The 21768-nt window shown below is 34.6% G+C and overlaps 1 long non-coding RNA gene across 1 annotated transcript in view; it reads left to right on the top strand.

The window, feature by feature from the left end:
- The window catches only part of LOC144856495 (uncharacterized), a 55346-nt gene that overhangs the window by 14196 nt on the left and 19382 nt on the right, over positions 1 to 21768 (top strand). Inside the window, exon 3 of the long non-coding RNA XR_013614927.1 lies at positions 16583 to 16794. This is a non-coding gene — a long non-coding RNA (uncharacterized LOC144856495). The remainder of the gene's footprint in view (positions 1 to 16582; positions 16795 to 21768) is intronic.

The following is a 21768-nucleotide window of genomic DNA, read 5'->3' as shown; positions in this document are numbered from 1 at the left end:
ACTTATAGAAAACAAAATATGATAGGAATGATGCAGCAACGCCCCGCTCTAGCCGTCCACCACCTACCCCCCTCCGTCCCCTACACACACACCCACCATCCCCAATATGACTCGAAATCATCTCCCGATGTATACATTTATAATTTCTATTACTCTAGATAGAACATAATAGAAAATATACTGATAATGTTCTGCAGTAAGTTGTTTATAATTCATGCTGTGTAATAAGTGAAATAATAAACATTTCCCGCCTTTTTCACTCATAACTCATTTTTACAGTATCTATTTACAATATCTTTACGTTTTTATAGCGCCCTCTATGGTTTGATGTATTATAATAGCGGCCTCTATACTTTTATAAAACCCAAAGTTAGGAAGTCTGCACTGTTGCAATGTTTTTAAAGTTGTAAAATGTGTGCTAATCACGATGTTTGGGGTTCTGCATAAACAATAACCTATGTAATAACTACTACAGTGTCTCCACGAAGTAGGCCTACCGGTCTAACCAAATTATAATTGTAGGTCTATTGCAAACCAAAAATAGCCTTGTGGTCGTAGTGTTTATTTAGTTTGGTAAAAAGTAATTTGTCAGAAAATTGTGCTTTTTACCACTACACAAAGCATAGGAGGAAAAATGCGGTAAAGATGTGTCATCAAGATAAAAAAAGAAAAGGGGGAAACGCAGACTACAATTAACAATACAATGAGCATATTTTTATTTGTGTAGATTCCTTATATACAACAATAGCAACAGGTGTTTACAAGGTGAGTAAACTTGGCTGAGGGATTAATACAACCACTATTATACCATGATTAAACATCATGAGTCATCGGCCCAGCCTTACAACAAAGCTATATATTATTGTACAGAGTTTAATTAACATTTTAATTATGTAAATGATTATTCAATCGTCTGCTTCTTAAGTAGACCAAGCAGGCAACAATGTATATTGTTATGAACTGATTTATACATGACGACGACGTCACCGCCGATGTTTAAACTAATCCCTAGTAAAAAATAAAGTTGAATTATAATAATTGTGTACATTTCAAACATAACTTCATCTCTGTAGATATATTTTCCATTATGGCGTGTAAAATGTAAAATTGTAACTTTGAACTTGTAAAATCCACATCTCACTATGATGTTGTAGGTGGTAGTGCTGGAGCTACAGTTCGTTCGTTAGTTTTATTTCACATGCATCACGCTTGATAAGTTGTTACAGATTAATTCAAAGTATTAAATAAAAGATTCAAAGTCTAGAAAGACCAGTAGTTTACTATAATTTTGATTTTGGTCCTCCTTTTCTACAATTTTGTCTTTATTGTAGATTTTATTTTCTAACTTTCTGAACAAACATTATGTACCCGGCTTGGCACTGGGACGTCCCAGAATCCAACTATAGGAAGTTGCATCTCCTATTTATATCTAACTAATTTTATCAAACTCTAAGATTCCACTATTTGAAGAAGTTGCCTGTCTGAAATATTACTAGGCTGTCATCTATCCATCTGCAGGATCACGTGACTACAAAGATAGTTTTTGGATCTGTTGAGTTTACAAACCCTAAACAGACTACAGTTGGTTGTCAAGGTGACAGACCTAACTTCTGCTTTAATCAAAAACAAGTTTTCTGCCGATGTTTGTAAATTAGTCTGCAGTAGCAAACTTTGGAAAGATTTTCTTGCTAAACTCGAACTTTACTCGAGTGTTCAAACTAAAGTGTGCTAGTTTGTGTATGTAGACTAGGCTAAATATCTGCACACACTACAGAAACCTGAACATGTGGCGCTATAATGTCAGACTAAAGATGAATGGTGTCTAGTCGTACCGTAAAATTAAGGAAGTACCAGTGAAAATACATAAGCCGATTGATTACTCGTCAGTATTTTTTTTTTGCTGGCATTTCCCTTAAATACTTTCTATGCTTTCGAAATCGAATGTATTTCAAGATTTCATTGTACACACAGGCCTAGATATTATTGAAGCAGATGTGTTATTTGTTATCAAAATAAATAAATGTCCTACAACTACAAGACTGTCCACCTGAAGACAGATCACCGCTGAGCAGAAAGTCAATTTCCCGTGCCATAACAATCAAACATAAAACACAAACAACTGTTTAAGTATTGCGTCTATATATCTTAAACATGCATTTAAATTGCGTATAACCCGTTGATCAAATCCTATTACATAACTGCTTTCTTTATATGATTAATGGCGACGATGTGGAAAATGATTTTCATAAAATGAAGTAGGCCTATGACTTTTGAAGATTAAAACCAAATTTGCTGAACGTAATTGAGAAGCTTAATTCTAGAGAATCTCAGATATTTAATTTCATTTTTTCAACGCTTTTGCGGACATGCTCACTGATGCGTTTAACTGTTGAAAAATGAACACATTTACGTATTATTAGGTGATGCATCATAAATGCTTTAGAAACGTGTGTAATGCCCCATACAGTGCTTTCTGTAATTCTAATTTCAAGTTGACAAAGAAAGCAGTGGATATTTTTATGAAACATAATCTAGATCACATAAGCCTTCAGTAACAATCTATCGCTCATCCTCTTTTCTTCCTTTGGCATCTCCATCATTCATCCTCTTTCTGATTTCAGTTATCTTATCGAAATGTTTGCTATTGAGGATTTGTAAGCTGAAGATTGACATGACGCAGTAGTAAGAGATATCATACTAGCATGTGAGAGGCAAGATACTTTACTCTCATTGCGTCGTATTTGACATGGCTTAAAGTCGTTTACCCTCTGTACATACGGTAAAATGCATTTAAAGAGCTTGAAATTGGAGATATTTTCTCGGTGCCCTAATCGTGGTAGGTGATGGCGCAAGTTACATTCCGTTATACATGAGTAATTAAAGAATGACGTAATGCATAAACGGGAATATTTAGAAAGAATTGTTATAGACCTCTGTATACAACGTCATGTTATTGTAACAAGCCAGATAAGTTGCAAATAATATAAAGTATGAATAATTTTCCGTTTTATTTTGTCTAGGGCCTAGGCCTATGTGTAGGCCTAACCTTACTAATCCTGCCATTATAATATTAACTATTAGCACTTTTTGCGTTCCATACTTTAATGGAGCCGAGTTGACCGATTTGTTTTTGGCCGAGTTGACGTGAGGCCGAGTTGGTTTGAGGCCGAGATGACATGAGGCCGACTTGATTGAGGCCAACTTGACTTGGGGTCGACTTGACTTTGGGCCGACTTGACGTGAGGCCGACTTGACTTTGAGCGAGACGGTTTAGGGCCTAGATGACCTGCACCCCTTATTGTCGTTGTGTACATGTCGTCAGAAGATTGTTTACGATGGTTGTCCGTATCTGTGTGTGTGATCAAAACAAAACTAATGCAGATTAGATTATATATATATTATGTCATATTGTATAAACACCAGACTTGCATGCACATGGCATAAGGTAAATGTAGCGTACCATCAGACAAATTTAGAACTATACATATTTCGGCATAATTTAAAAAATAACTTTAAAAAAACCCACAGGGTAAAAGCAACAAAATCGTTGATACAATGCGATGAATCATTTATTGTGTATGACTATGTGCTGTATCACGTAGTATTATCTCTTTTTAAATTCTCTTCAAATTATGAAATTATAAGTGTGCTCATTTTCAGTCACGTTGAATTGGTCTCATGGGACATTGGCGCGAATTGTAGATGGGTGCTCTAATACACATTACGTCTGCTTTGTTTGTGGATACATTTTAAATGCAATGGAATTATGTTGCTGCTCTGTGTTAAAAAGTAGGCCTAATAAGAAGATTACATACGCATATTTAGAAGCTTTCGATTGGCAACGGCAGACGACTGAACTACGTCATGTTAATTCATTGTGCGAGCGACGCTCCCACCTCGACGCGACACAAGTTTGCTGGTTTAGGTACAGGTCTGGTGACGACCGACGACACATCGTTTGACTAATATTCAAGTGAGAGCCTTGAGGGCCGAGTGTGGAGAAGGGTTCCATGTGAACAGTCGTTGCACATGGGTCAGTCAATTTTAAGCTATAGGGTAATTCCGTTCCGAGCGGTGGCGTAGGCCTCTCGTGGGTCGCGCCCCTTATGCGAAAGGGAATCAGGTCAATGTGTCGACCCCTAAAATCTGCCAAAATCTCTGATACTGATTGTATCGGTAACATATTTATTTACTATTATGGATACCGCCCCTCTGAACAACAACAAAAAAACTATTGATTATTGTAATCACGTTACATTTTAATGATGATATTTTTATTTTGAAATATCGCAATTAAAACAAATGTCTTTAGAATGTACATCAGCGTCATCATTATTCGATGTATTTTTGTATTGTGATATACTGTGTTTTGATTGGACAATAGTAGCAGACGACGAGTCTACATGTTACCTACGTAACAATGAAAGTGTTCTCATTATCAACGTGTACGTGTAGCCATGTCTCAATATGTTTTCTTTGTAGGCCTATTATATCTTTCTATTTTTAAATAAATTTTAATAACATTTTTTAACGTTGTAATATTTGAATGATTTACATTTTTGACCCGTTCTGGTGAATACCAAAATAAAATAAAAAGTTGTGATATACTGTCTCAGCATGGTTGCTTTGTATTTTATCTTTCTATTTTTAAATAAATTTTAATAACATTTTTAACGTTGTATTTGAATGATTCACTTTTTTTACCCGTTCTGGTGAATAACCACAATAAAAATGAGATATTTAGGAATGTTCTTTATTGTATAAATACAATCTTGGGTATGCTGTTGGGCTACTGTAAACACGCAGGATTTGTGCCTGGATTAAAACTCCATGTCGTGTCACTCTGAACTTTATGTATGAATTATCAACAAAAAAAAGCCAATGTATTTTTTTTTTATAAATATTCATTGGAAGAGAGTACAAAATTGATTACAAGCAAAGTATTTATCCACTACATAGTATTTTCATCGTTCATCTCATGAAATTATTTGTACCATTGCACTGATAAACATTCATTATTTTTATATTATATGCCCGTCAACTACAATACCAAATTGTTCTCAATCATACTGTAAGCGACATAACTTGAACGCGTCGACTACAATGCTAACCACATAGTTCTAATCAACCTACACGTGACATCATTTAAGTTATTTATTATATATATAATTTATTTATCATCAGAATACCTTTAAATCCAATTGTCAAATTCTCTATTTTCTTTCAAGCTATGCTTTGTGTCGTATCGTAGATTCATCACATTCGCTTGTCGCTTCAAGGCATGCAGAACCTAGGCTACTGGAGATCTCAATTAACTTGAAGATCAACTTGTCATTTGTTTAAGCGAGGATAATAACAACTATTTGAATAATATCATTCTAATTGGATATTTCAACGAAACCGTGTTTATTTCTGTTAAAGTAAAATATAAATATTTAATTTTATGTGATTTTTAAACATCAATTCACTATTCACACATCATAAATTGTGTTAATCTTATGGTAACATTTTGGAATACTACTGACTGTTCCTTTCTTTCTTCCTTTCTTTCTTTCTTTCTTTCCTTTCTTTCTTTCCATTCCATTCACAAAATTATAAAAATACATAAATAATCTTACTACAAAACAAATTCTCACAAATCAAAAAATCAATAAATATATGAATCTACCTTAAAGGCTGTCTATCAGGCCGGCAACAATTTAATAAATTAGCAATCAACAACGGATGTATTTCGTTCGATAAAACATGTTTGATTAATCAATCATTCGAACAAGGCTGTCAATCAATTCATCTGAAGATACAATCAAAGATATCAATCAATTAATCGATCAATATCTACTTATAGCTTCTGTCTTCGTGAACAATTTGATCACATCCAATTGCACTCGTAATCCGCTTTATTCAGCCCCTAGTTTTAACTAAAATCCTCAAACTATTCATTGAAATTGTTTTATATTAACAAAAAGAAGCACGTTTACATTGCCAGATCTGATGAAATATGAATTGGGTTCCATAACGATTACATTAAAAAAAATCTATAAAGCAAATTTTTATTTCATACTTTGACGCTCGTTGTGGCTATATAGAAATCAATTCAAATTGATTTTATAGAAATTAATACAAATTAAAACTATTAATTGTATTTAACTGTCAAACGTTGACACTTTCCTTTGCTGTGTGATCAATCCAGTTCGATTTCAATATCGATCCTTTGCCGATTAATTAGTCGGGGCTGCCGAAGGGAATGAGCATTGATTCAAATAAGAGAAGATTGTATAAGCAACTGTTATCTACTCAGAATGAACTATTTTGAAATACTTCACATACTAATATACTCCATAATCCAACTAACATGTTTAGAGAATAGGAATACGAAACAATTTGATTTTAGGGTTCAAGAAAAAATCACCTACAGTAGTATTTTCGGTCGCGATTTTTTTTCTTAAATACATTATCTGAACAACTAACAAGATAGCTGATATTTCCTAAATTTAAATGAACCTAACCCCATATACTAAATAATCTCTCTCTCTAGTGAGATATCCAATCCATGGTCGAAAGGTTTCGAAATGAGGGCTGAATTTGTATTTCTAATTGATACCGTACTACAAGTATTATCATAAGCAAAAATCGTGATTCGTTGTAATGGGAGGGATAGAGGCGCATGTTTAATACAGAATAAATGAATGAACGCTAATTATCAATAATAATCTAGACAGAAATTCCTAATTTGCAATACACAAAGAGTAAGTTAGATTTCAAAACGTACGTTATTATAAGATAAGATAATAATATTTTTTTCATGACAATAAACATAGGTTTCCTGATGCTTAGAAAAACTAATGTATAGTACATTTAACATACAACAGAAACCACAGAAATAGCATACATATAATTATTATAAACAAAACAAAAACAAAAAACTAACTTACATAACAAAGACCTATCATTGAAAGTACGGTAAAGTTTGTCACGTTTTATTAAAATGTTGAATATGCTTTCTAGCGTCAACATTTCAACAAAAAACAACGTGGTGGTGTACTTTAAAAACTTCGATTTGTAATACTGAAGGCTGCAGGTCGAGATAACCATATTGATCAGAATATACTATTTTAAAAACCAAATAGCATTTTTGTCGATATGATAGATAATAAATCATACTCTATTAATCTTTGTGAGGCAGGAGTTTGTTAATGAATTACCTTGCCTCCCCCTCCCCCTCCCCCTCCTACTCGAGACAACTCTGACGTAGATCATTCCGAACATGATTGAAGTAAGTCGCCATAATTTAAGCCAGTTTATTTCTTCTTTAGTCATTACTAATATACGTAAGTCTATAAGTGGTTATTTACTCTCAAACATTTCACGTTACCAATACAGAGTTGCATTATCAGTAGATAACTATCCGCCTCCTTTTCTCTATAAATGTCGTATCTAAATGAGTCGTATATTTATTCTGGATCTGCAGCCTGGTTTCTGTCGTAAATGTTCGTCTTATTCAAAAGTGATCCGTCTTGATTATTACTGTACTCCAGCAAAAGATTTAATTTGTCAATCATAATTGCGGTGGCTGTTTGTCATTTTACGTCACAAATTAATATTTACATCGATAATCAAGTCTAATGGGTTAACCCGAGGCTAGAATTATGTTCGCATTGTTTTCCAGTGTCGCGAAAAACATTAGCCTAGGTACTTTATCATAACAATGTACATTAGGGATGTAAATGAGTGCGTGTTCACACGGGTCAGTCACCTTAAATGATTGAAGATCAACCATACAAAAAATGAAGATCGTCCATTATAAAAATATATATACATTCATTCACAAAACTTACACTAGCCTAGTTTTACGAACGAGTCATACAAAACAAACATTTTTCCATTTAGATTGTTGTTTATGAGACTTGCATTAAATGATGAAGATGGAATTAGTTGACAATGTTCCTAATATTTACACTGTCATTAGCTTTTACTGCATTAGGTCAACATAGAGCCTCAAATCTAACGTCAATAATTTAAAAGGTTTTACAGAGTAGTGTGTGATTTATACTAAACTCTTATTTTGGTCTCTTTGGGTTTTTCTAAATGTCTCTTAAATCTCTACTGTTTTGGAATTTCTGCTTATGATCCAAAAAATCCGACCAAGAAATATGAAATCAAGAAATGATCAAAAGGTTTTACAGAGTGCAGTACGCTAATAGAAATTTATACTAAAATCTTCTTCTGGTCACGTCTCTTTTATTTTCTCAATTTCTATCAAATCTTTACGTTACTGTTTTGGCATTTCTGCTGATGTTCCAAAAATCCGACCAAAAAATAAGAAAGGTTTTGAAAGAATGTGTACGCTGACAGACATTTATACTAAACTCTTCGTTTGGTCTTTTGGGGTTTTTTTTCAAATCATCTCTACTGTTTTGGTATTTCTGCTGCTGATGTTCCAAAAAATCCGACTAAGAAATAAGAAAGGTTTTAGAAAGCTAATAGATATTTATACTAAACTCTTCGTTTGGTCTCTTTGCTTTTTGTTTTCAATGTCTGTCAAATCTCTACTGTTTTGGTATTTCTGCTTCCGATTCATAAAAAAATCCGACTAAGAAATAAGAAAGGTTTTAGAAAGCTAATAGATATTTATACTAAACTCTTCGTTTGGTCTCTTTGCTTTTTGTTTTCAATGTCTGTCAAATCTCTACTGTTTTGGTATTTCTGCTTCCGATTCCTAAAAAAATCCGACTAAGAAATAAGAAAGGTTTTAGAAAGCTAATAGATATTTATACTAAACTCTTCGTTTGGTCTCTTTGCTTTTTGTTTTCAATGTCTGTCAAATCTCTACTGTTTTGGTATTTCTGCTTCCGATTCCTAAAAAAATCCGACTAAGAAATAAGAAAGATTGTAGAAAGCTAATAGATATTTATACTAAACTCTTCGTTTGGTCTCTTTGCTTTTTGTTTTCAATGTCTGTCAAATCTATACTGTTTTGGCATTTCTGCTAATGATCCAAAAATCCGAGCAAGAAATTTAAAAGAAGGAATGTTGTAATTTTTATAAAATGGATCACGCCATGCTACATAGACGTACAGGGGGAAGAGAGTAATGTTGTCAACCTACTGTTATCACTATATGTGTACTGTATATTTATATTAAATTTATAGTGTCTCAACTGAACGAAACTGTTTTCTAACAGCATAATCGTTGTATTAAGTGTTATCTGATCTTAGGTCATCAAGCACACATTATTCTGGTGTCAGGGCAAACTTTGAGATTTAAAGAATCTGAAAAGAAGTGGTATGTCTATTACTCGGCACCAAGCTACAACTCGTCATGTTAACTTTCTATTTCTTTCAACATGAAGGTACTGCAGCTGTAAAGCACTCAAGGTTCAAATAAGGAAAGACACCAAATTCATTTCAAAACTCATGGTGCCTTTGATATTGGAGAAAACTAGAATACCCACCAATCTTTACTTAGCATGTTGTAGGTTGTTTTATACTGCTTTTAGTTCATTTTATCCCATCTCTAAGCACTTTAACAAGCTGCGCTGTGGCTGTATGAAGATCGGCTTGTTTTAGTAGTTTCTAACTTGTATACTATTTTGCTAAAATAAATGCTAAATTCGTTTTCAGACAAATACCGAAATGATGATTGTGTATTTAGATGTGTGGAAATAAAAGAAATATCTGTACTTATATTGGAGAAAAATCTTTAAGTTTCCTATATTTTAGGACGTACATGTACAGTTACGCTTTGTCAGTAAGAAAACAAATTGCAAAAGGCTTCCTACTTTCTAGGAGTTTATGTTGTTAAGTTATCAGATAGATATTGTTTTGACAACTTTGAATTTACTTTATAACATGGTTACAGCCATTTCCCCCTAACTGTTGTACTTAAAATGTTAATTCACGAGTGGCCTTCACATGGCCTTCGTGCCCCACGCGTGGCCCGTGGCTTGGCGAGGTGTTTGCGTAGTACTACATCAACTTTTACACAAACATTATAATGGTTAAATTACACACATAAATGTAATATGCAGAGTAAATGTGCAAGTAACAATGCTCAATCATCTCATGAATATTCATTAGACAATCAATCTTCGTTCAAACTCAGAGTTGTCTGTTTTTGATGGTTGATTTCATGATAAAAACAAATCCTTATTGTTGAATGTTTCAACTTTCTTGTTAAAATGCAGAAATTAAACTGTCACGGTATAAAGAAAATAGACATTTGTTTTTATTCAACATTTTTATATCCATCAATGCCATCCTTCCAGCATAAACATCGTAGCTTTCTGTCATTTTGTCTTCATAATTTAAAGTTAACTTAGAAAATGTTGATACCTTAGAATTGAGTAAAGTCTCGAACTACGATTGCTTTGATAACTTGTGTTATTCCGGTGTGAATGCAATTAGGCACCACACTCTCTCTCGAGCTTAACCAATTAAAAAACGCGGCAGTGATGGTGAGTGACCGTGAAGACTTATGCCCAGTCGTAGGTGCGAAACTACAGTAGCGCAGTGTATTCCTTTATACTAAACTTTTCCTTTGGTCTTTTGCTTTATTTTGTTTTCATTGTTTCGTGAATCTACCGTTGAAGCATTTATGTTAATAAGCCAATAATCTGAACAAAAAATGTAATAAAAAACGATGCTAACATTCTAAGAGACGTAAGTGTGGTTCCCACTAGCTAAGCAATTTACATTGCGTTTTGTCCATGTGGGAATCAATCTTACGTACGAACAAACTTACTATTCCTAAATGCGCATGCGCAAAGTTCATTATCCTCAATTAAATTACTGACTTTGACGGATTCTTTCATATTAATGTATAAGAGATGTATAAGTAAATTAGCTTACTGCTATTTTATTTATTCATTTAAAATGATGTTCTATTTTAGTCGCGTGGACGCGACTCTATAGTTCACTATGTCGGTCGGTCTGTCGGTCTGTCTGTCGGTCCGGTATCACTATGCGTTTTAGCTCGCGACTTATGGCTGTTGGCCTTGGCAAAATAAAATGATTCTACTACAGTAAATGCAATTCTTTGGCAAGCCTTTCTTAGGAAAACCATACACATTGTTTATTTCGGTGGTTTTCTGATAAACCTACACATTGAAACGATAACGAAAATAGTGGTAGTGCTTGCAGTATTTTTTTAATTTTTTTTTATTTTCAATCTTTCATTTCAATAATACATTACAAAAACTACAATTACAATTGCATGCAGTAATTACTGCATTCAATGCAGTATATCTAGAATAATTGTAATTCATTACTTACTTGTTTTAACCGAAGAAAACATGGAATAATACCGAATAGAGAGATGTTCTATTAGGTGTTTTACGTGTGTTTCAGTCACGTACTTGACAAATAAAATACGATAATAATAGATAAAATATTTCACTTGTTATTCAAATGTTGCATGTGGCAATTGATGACTCTAAAGAAACAGTAAGCAAATCCACTGGGATAAGAGCCGGAAATTATTGCTGCGAATTTTAATTATTAAGCAACTGTGTGATACAGAAAATTATTTGATTTTTAAATATAATTTTAATATTGTGTTTTCTGTGCTGTGATTTAATTACCGTATATCTTATGTATTTTTAAGTGGATTTTCACCGTAGCATTTGGGACAACTATGAGAAAACCTGGTATTAAAGTATGTCTATACATTGACAGTTGAAAATTTAGTTGTATAGTTTTATATCTATGCATAAAACAACACGTCCATCTCTTTAACAAAAGAAAAGCATTTCACATTTATAAATTGCCTCTGCATTGACTTAAGTTTAAGTTTCACTTTTATTAAAATATGCGCGTTTTTCACACGCATGCTATTCATGTGCCGGCAATTTTTTTTATTTGACTTTTACGGCTATATAATAATATAACTTGAATGACAGCCGCTTCAATTGCCGTCAGCAATTTTGCGTTAGTATCATAAATATAAAAGGATCTTCTGTTTCTACTGTAGTATTATGGTTGTTTTTTAATCGCAAGAATTGGCAGCGATGTCTGCTCATGATTTATGGAGCTATTGCAATTTGAATCTTAAAGTGGCGCTGTGTGAAAACTGGTTAGAACCAGCTGAGCAGCTGCGCGTATGATTCACGGTGAACGCGCATGAATACATTAACTACGCGCGATAAAGACATAGCCAATAACAGAGGCATAACGAAGCATTGTGTGTGACGAAATTTTATATAATGATCTCGTTTATTGATGATGTTAGTACATCTATGAGAGACAAACTTTAAATGCGGTGTTATTTTATGTATTAACATTTTACTGATGTAACAAGTTTTGTGTATCGACTGGTCACATGACACGCAATCGCTAGTTGAAAACATCAGAAGCTGTTATATGATCATTTTAATAACACTTAACATTGTGAGGAAATGTAATGAAACAAACATATCGTGACGAGTGTCTTACGCCTACGAAAAATACATGTATTAATGAATAAATTATGAAATGATAAAAGACAAGAGAAAATATGACAAATTAAATGTGGGCGAGAATGATAAAATTGTGAATAGACACAATTACATAACACGAGGTTGATACAGGGTGCACAGGTGTCGGACCGGTAGTTGTGTCGATGTTGGACCGTTAGTGTATACGATCGACGATGGAAGCCGGTAGTGGTGACGATTGAGGATAGCGGACCGGTAGTGGTGGCATACCAGTAGTGGTGACGATGGCATACCTGTAGTGGTGACGATTGACGATGTTGGACCGGTAGTGGTGACGATTGACGATGACGGACCGGTAGTGGTGACGATTGACAATGGCGGACCGGTAGTGGTGACGATTGACGATGGCAGACCGATAGTGGTGAGAGTGGTGGCGATAGAAGATGGTGGACCGGTAGTAGTGACGATCAAAGATGGTGGACCAATAGTGGTATGACGATCGACGATGGTGGGCCGGTGGTGGTGGTGGTGACGATCGACGATGGTTGGCCGGTGGTGGTGGTGGTGAGGATCGACGATGGTGAACCGGTAGTGGTGACCGATAGTTGTGACCACGATGGGGCACCGGAAGTGATGACGATCAACGATGGAGACCGTTGAGAGTGACGATCAACGATGTTGGACCGGTAGTGGTGACGATCGGCGATGTTGGACCGGTAGTGATGACGATCGACGATGGCAAACCGGTAGTGGTGACGATCGAAGATGGTGGACCGGTAGTAGTTACGATCAACGATGGTGGACCAATAGTGGTATGACGATCGACGATGGTGGACTGGTAGTTGTGACGACGATGGTGGACCGGTAGTTGTGATGAATATGGTGGACCGGTAGTTGTGATGACTATGGTGGACCGGTATTTGTGATAATCGATGATGGTTAACCGGGAGTGGTGACGATGAACGACGGTAGATTGATGGTAGTGGTGGTAACGACAACGGTGGACATGTAATGATGACGACGATGGAGCGATTGTGACGGCGACGATGATTGACAAATATTGGTGACAACGATGATGTACGAGCCTAATCCGTTCGGTACAATTGATAGATAGACAAAAAACTATCCGCTTTCATGGGTTAAAATTAAATTAAAAATTAATCCAGAGTAAACTTTGTTATCATAAATACAATTATTCATACAATGAAAGGATGAAAATGAATAATAATTGTAGTTATTTAAAGAAAGTATGGTCTAAACTGACTTTCCCTTATACGAAAAATCGTAGGCTAAGGGTACAATAATTTAGTACCACCTCCCACACCCAAGGCTACGCATTGTAAGTGCGATGTATACATAATGTGGATAGTCATAGATTCTTTCGTTTATCTTTTCAAGTATGAGCAATTTTAACTGTCCAGGCATATTGATTAGAAACTGTAATGAAAAGTTATTGCAGATACTTATTTAGTTTACTGTATGTTACAGTATTTTAAAGTATAGCCTAGACTGATTATTTTTGTACGTAAGCCGACGTATGATATGCAGTGTTGTTTGTTTCACATAGATAATGGCGACTCTTTTTTCCATTTCACCTCCTACTTGGTCTGTTCAACTACTGTCCGTTGATGGTGATAACAATGGCATCATCTTACAACGGTGATTGGTTATCAATCATGGAGCGTAAGTAAAAACGTGCAGAGTGATCAATTTAGATTCGTGCATTACTATTCGCTTGGACATTAAATGGACGTAAATTATGATGATTTCTGTGACGTGGAATAGAAAGCGACTTAACAGTTTATTGATGACATGATATCGATAATAGAAAACGAAATATATAATCACGAACGCGGTGATGTTGGATTAAGATTGTCTGTTGTTAAAAACTGTTAATTGCAATATAGATTACTTAGCCTTTTATCGAGGAAAGTGATGCTAACGAATTAGAAATGATGAGATGACAATAAGCCACGAACAGCATACACCTAGTCAGCCTGGTCGAACGTTATAATCTGTTAGGGCCAAGGTCACGACAAGTTCAAATGAATATCGTAGACCTAGTCAGCCTGGTCAAACGTTATAATCTGTTAGGGCCAACGTGACGACAAGTTCAAATGAATATCGTAGACCTAGCCAGCCTGGTCGAACGTTATAATCTGTTAGAGCCAACGTCACGACAAGCTCAAATGAATATCGTAGACCAAGCCAGCCTGGTCAAACGTTATAATCTGTTAGGGCCAACGTCACAACGAGTTCAAATGAAAATCCAAAATAACATTTATTTACTTTCGTATTTATATTTACTGACTATATTTATATTTATTTTTATTTAAACCCATCGGTTATAACATATCTTAACAAATTTCGAATGGTAGGTAAAATGTTACTGTTAATTTCGTGTGGGAATGTTAATTTCTGTACATTAATATCGGTGATCGCTTCTCATACGAAAGTCACGAAATTAAAAATCCGGTTATTTTGAGATTTCAATGAATTGAAAATTTAAAACCTTTAGGGCATAAATTTCTTGGCAGCAGTGCATTTTAGTACGATAAGAGCGCATTTTCAATGTACATATGACGTAGACAGGACACACGCTAATTGACCAATATTCAAGATTCAAGAAATGTTATTGGTTAAATTTTTCTTATGCACGTTGTAATTCTGAACTCCATCAAATTTCTTCATACTTGCGTTATCCGTTAGTACAGTACGTTATAATCACGTTTAAATTAGTTAGTAAAGGGCATACCGATAACAACTCTCGACAAAATATTTAGGTTGCGCTTGTTATTTAAACTGGGTACCTATTCAAGAGCTACGGTACTTTCAATCTGTGTAAATATGTCAGCTTTGGCAGCGTTTTGTGATGTTATACGTTATTACGTTGTAGTCACGTTTAAAATACGTTTAGCAAAGGGCCTACTGGTAACAACTCTCGACAACATATTTAGGTTGTGCTTGTTATTCTAAATGGGGCGTTTTGTGACGTTATCCATTTTTACCTTGTTTATATAAAGTTTGCGGTACACCACGTATATTAGTTCTGAAAAGAACTGTTAAGGAGAATGTCATTCTCATTCCTGAGGACGATCAAAACATATTGATCGAAACGTCGAGAAACTCAACATTTCTTTTCAGAACTAATATACGTGGTGTACCGCACACTTTATATCAACATTTGATTTCGCCATGCAAACCTTTAAACAATACATTTTTACCTTGTAATCACGTTTAAAATACGTTTAGCAAATGGCTAAATTTTCAAGAGCTAGTTTGGATATGTGTAAATATGTCAGTTTTAGATGAAACTGGTATGCAGACAGCATTAATTTTAGGCCGCAGTCTGATATTTGATTTTTTTAAATTTGAATACTTACGTTATTTACACCTGCTTGTTAATTAAAACAATTGCAACGAAGAAATAACTTTACGTTTCGCGTGGCGAAATCAAGACAACGGATTATTGTTACGGTAGCATTGGTACTTCAGTTTCTTTGTAGGTGTTGTTACGGTAGCATTGGTATTTAGTTTGTTTTGTGTTGTTTGATAATTAATTTCACCTCATTAATTCTATAATGGTTATAATACAATGTATTTGTGACACGCGCCAGCTGCAGAAGTGCTGATTATTTTAACACAACGATAACGATAATAAAATTAAAAATATTGTACAATATTTAGCTAATGTTACTCCATGACTTAGCCAAGGTTGTGGAGAATACATGGAGTGCCCGGTAATATTCAAAAAATCAGAGAAGAATATAATTTCACTCTTCCTTGGGTAAATAAAGTGTCCAACTCTGATTTTGTTTGCAATCTGATGTAAACGTACAAATGCTTACCTGTTATGTTTTATATATTAGTCAAGTAAAATATTATTATCAATAAAAAATTAAATATATACATAATAATTGACAAACGGTGATAAGGTAGTTCATAAAACTAATCAAAGCATAACACAACAACACCAACAATAAACTATTCAAACTGTTATATCAAGAATTGTAGGGTTTTTGAAAAATGTTTGAAGATGCGTAAAATATAAATGAATAAATTAAATATTACTCTATAAATAAAATGTTTTTAATGTTATATATTATAATACTTATGTGTTAAATATTAAAAATTCTATTGTCTGTATGGTATTTCATTTTCTGTTATTTTCAGCGTTGAAAACTGTGAAAATTCCGATGGGATTATGAAGGCATCCGTAAATGGCGGAACGAAAAGGTTCAATCTTCAAGGCAGCATCGCATACATTAGTCGTGAATCCTCTAAAGCCCGTAGTTAGACTTTTATCGTTGATGTTGACACGTCGAAGTGGATTTCAAAGTCAAGTGTTGTCTCCATGAAACCTAACATACTTAGCCATTGCCCAGGTGAGAATTTACTATTCTGAACGCTTGTAATTTACAGAAAGCGTTATCAATTACGCATTTAATTCTAATTGCGTTTCCTAAACAAAAAGAGGTAATATAAAGAAGAACAAGGCCAATACATGGCTGCAGTCGCGTGCTCAAATTTGAGTTAGTGTTTACCGACCGACCGACCGACCGACCGTCCGACATAGTGAGCCGTAGAATCGCGTTTGCACACGACTAAAAATAAGAATCACATTTGTATGAATATTTTTTGAAGACTATTTTTTTTGGCGAATGACAACTGTCAGTAATGTTACAGTAAAAGCACACAACATATATAATAATTTACAGAAGAAAAATAAGACGTACTTTTATGAATACTTTTTGAAAGGTAGCTCTTAGTAATGGTACAGTAAAAGCACACAACATATACAATAATATACATAAGTACATGCCAATTGTGTTTTATTCATGTCTCCAAGACACTAGGCCTACATAGCAATACAGTACAAGTTCATGCTTAGAGCAATCATTAATTTTCTCAACTTGTCCAGTCAGTAGGCCTGCGATGGCATTTTAACGAATAAAGGCATTTTGAATGACGCTCTCACAGCCAATCAAAATGCTTACGCGTCCATGTTGACGCAAAAGCGACGCCATTTTCCAATTAATTCTGTTACTTATCTATATTTTAGATGTTACTTATATCATTGTCTCCTATCGTATCTGACTTAATTAGCGGTAATAACGTAACGTGTACGTGATAGCACGCATGAGTTGATGTTGTGTTGGGCTTAGGAAATGTCGTCCCTGGTTCGACCTAAACTCCGTGTACTAGTGTCATACTAAAGGGCCTAGATCTAAACACGAGTAAAACATATCCTATTGTTCAGTCAATAATAACTTTCATCATTCTTTTTACAACAAAATGTATACTTTATAGACTGTAGTTAGGCTACGGCCTCGTGAAATCAGTTACGGTAACTTTCTTTAGTTAACCGACGCACGATATAACTCCGATAGGCCTATCTTAAATATAAGTTCGATAGGTTCTTCCGATTTAACTCCGATAGGTTTAAGAATATAACAATAGAGAAGTGCTTCCCATCCGAGGTACTGTATATTAGATTTAACCGGTATATTTTCTGCGTTTGAACGCGGAACAAGCCGCATTTTAACTCCGATAAACCGCAATTTAACTCCGATAGAGAAAAGATTATGTAAACATATCGCAGGGTTACGTAGACGTAGTACGTCAGTGGTCAGGTGAATTGTTTAATAGTGCCCGGTTCCCACTTGAACGCAAAACAATGACGTAAGCGCGCCGAAAAGTAATTTGACTAATCACGACGCGATGTATCTTCCGAACTGTCGCTTGTGATTGGTCAACTCACTTGCGTCGTGGCTTCCAAATGGAAATGAAGCTTAAAAGCCATTACTACATCGTGCTTTTACGAGATAAACATTAATTCGAAGATCAAATATCTTGTACATTATTATATAACACTTCAACATATCAAATACATGCGCCACGCTTGCCCCGTGAAATAATAGACAAATGATCAAGAAAATAAGCCGACATTTTGACTTCTGATAATTACATCAACGATAAAAACGATCGGCTAAAGTTCCCTATCTGAAGCGTTCGTGCTATATCATCAGAATATATTACAGATCAGTGACCGACAAGGGGATTTTGTATTTCCCCCGTATAAAGTAGTAAGCGATTATATTCAACATTTACTCCTGATAAATTTACAATTAAAGCCAAAAGTCCCGGAGTTGAATTTCAACGCGGGAAGATAAAAAGCACGATAGAAATGGGGTTGTAAATCAGTTAGGCCTGCGCATGCGTACACATTTAATGACGATCGTTTATATTATTTCTGTTATTGAAATGCCAAACGGCAATTGAATATCATTTCGGTAAATTGTTTGAAGAAAAAGAAATAATCAATAATAAATCAAATAAATATTCTGAAATTTGTCATCGGTTATAAGTTCAAATATTATTGAATTGAACGTGTTTAATAAATGTGTGTATGTGTTTATGACGTCACGCATCGTGATTTTTGCTTTATCAGCTAAAACCAAGCATCTATCCTCTTTTGCGAAGTGATTGCTCATGACGTGTTGGGAGATCGGTTGAGACAGGCTTTATCAGACAGTGTCACCGTGCGTAAGACAAGTCCTAGAACACTGCTAGCTTTGCTCTAACTAACATCATTTACACAGCCTTTTATTATTTAGGCGATTCGTACTCAAATTATTTATTTTAACAAGGCCATAGTATACATGGCTGCAGTCGCGTGCTCAAGTTAGTGTTTACCGACCGACGAACCGACCGACATAGTGAGCTGTAGAGTCGCGTTGCACGCGACTAACAACTGAGACACTAATAATACTATATTTTTAAACATGAATATTCATGACCTACGCCACTGGTGTCCATTAGTTTGTCCTTTCCTTAGAATTAATCGATACGAAAATATGTTAACGTAGGCCTATATATCAGCGTTCATCTCATGGGCCTAGACAGTGTTTATTAGTTCAAAAATGTACTTTACTGACAACATTAAGCGTAACAACGTGACGTATTCTTGATGGAATTTACGCTGCGTTGCTACACGTAAACAATCAGTCAAAATATTCAAGAAAACGTGACGTCACGTATAGTCTGATTTTAACCAACTCCAAACAAATGCTCCACAAATGAACGTATCGTACGCCATTGAAAGTAACTTATAATAGCTAATCTTTAATTGGAGATAGGCCTTCGAATTTCTGTTTATGAAATCGTAAAGTAACATTAGTTAATGCAATCTATTGACATTTTCTACAGCGACGCTGAAAAGCGGTGTTTGCGATTGAAATCCAATTTACCGAATGTTTGTCCTCCAATATTAATTACGGAGAGCTTTCACAAAAGAAAATTGTAATTTATTTACTACATGTTGCCTTATTATAATTAGTAGATTTCATTTATATCTGTCTACGTTGATGCCGCGTAATATGTGTAATATCTAAGTCAAAGAAATTTTACATCGAGAGTTGTCGAAAATACAATAAAGCAAAGCTAAAATCTATTGGCCGAAGCCGTCGCGCGTCCCACCACTGATGAAGCAACTGCTGTCACTAAACTTTTAGAAATTACGTACTCAAGTTTATGTATTTTTCAAAAGAGTATTTTTACACAATAAAATAACAATATCCACATTTACTGTAGTAGATTAGTAGACGTCTTTCCAGATTTCAACAATGGCTGCAGAAATCATTATTTTAAATCAATTTTTACGATACCATTGCTGTTTCGATTAGGCCTAATGAAAGAGTTAACAAATTAGAAGATAAACAGTAAACAAAACGTACAATGTACAGAAAATTAAAGTAGACAGAAAACCTATAATAAGGAACTGTGCTTTTGTGCCTATTTCAATATGTAAACACTGATATCTTTTTCTCAAAGTATAATTTCTTCTGGGTTTTTTTAAGTGACAAAACTGAGTAGAATGTCTGATTTGTCATACTTTGGATGTTGGATTGCTTAAGGCAGCGTAGATTATGATTGCCTATTATTAGTCGTGACGGAATTTCATTTGTGTCCTATAGGCTATTAAAATTGATAGCATGTCTATTTTTTAAATATTTGTAGACATATATACCTCTTGTTAAGAATTGTTTTACTGAACTTTCTTTGGTGAATTTGTTTGTATTCGTCCCACTTTTATTCGTCGTAAGCTCGTTGTCAACTTTATGTGACAACAAAATCGTGATGTGCCCATATATGGACATGATGATGTCATATCACTACCATGTTTGGGCATATCACTACCATATTTGGGCACATCACAATTGTTTGATAGTATAGAGAGACCTTTAAGCATGAATTGTTTTACTGAACTTTCTTTGGTGAAAGTTTTTTTTTATTCGTCCCACTTTTATTCGTAAGTTCGTTGGTCAATGTTGTTACTGTAGTTACTTACTTGTGGTTGTGGTATAATTATGAACAAATGTGATAGCCATCTTCTCCATTCTCATATCATTATTTCTCTGTTACCGCATGTACTGTCGGTGGCTATGAAGAGATCTGATTGCTTTTGAAGAGATTGATCTCCTCTTTTACTGTTTTCACAGTGTTACCTGTTTTATTCATTAGCAGTATTATTTAATATTCATGAAATTATTTAACCAGGATGTATATAGGCCTACATCAATCTTGTTTGTTCCAGTAGTTCATAAATGTATTTATTTTTTCCATTTAAAAATGTCTCTTTCTTTTTTTCGTTTGGAAATTGTTACATTTATAACAAGCCTAGAAACGTGCACACAAACACGGTACTACTATGCATTATAATATTACAACTAATCTATAGGCAGGGCTTTGTAAAACTAACAAACATCCGCAAAAACAATCCACAGCGCATGCGTAATAATAGCTAGATATCATCGTGTCTTCCTAACGATGCTTTAATTGCATGGAATTGTGTTTGGTTAGCTTATTACGTTCTAATAATAAATCGTTAAAAAAAAATCTTAGTAAACGGCTGCTGTTGCTATATCTTTGTGTACAGTCAATGAACTTCACACACTCGTCTTAGACCTTTAAATTCGTATTACCTTCTGCAACTATGTTTGACCCAGCTTTGAAATAAAGGTTAAAATTCCGTACAATACTTTGTTCATAATGACATTTTGATATAACGTTCGTTAAATAAAACCGTATTCTCTCACGATTTCACGCAATTTGTATAACAGAAATGCATAGCTTTATTCTTTAACATTGTCCGTTACAATATTTTTCTTAGTTCGACATCCATAACATATTTTAGTCATGAAAATGAATGTGATTGGTCACAACTTTTAAAGTATACGCGTACGCGTATTGATGTTTCTACATCATTACGCGTACGCGCATTAACAATATTCTAAGCAGCAGGTGCAGCCGTATTGAGTGAACACTTTTTGTTGATGACAATACAATCCGACATGTGC

Source organism: Antedon bifida, chromosome 11, assembly GCF_963402885.1.
Source record: "Antedon bifida chromosome 11, ecAntBifi1.1, whole genome shotgun sequence".
NCBI lineage: Eukaryota > Metazoa > Echinodermata > Crinoidea > Comatulida > Antedonidae > Antedon > Antedon bifida.
Note: the sequence above shows the minus strand (reverse complement) of the source record. Positions and strands in the feature narration are given on the sequence as shown.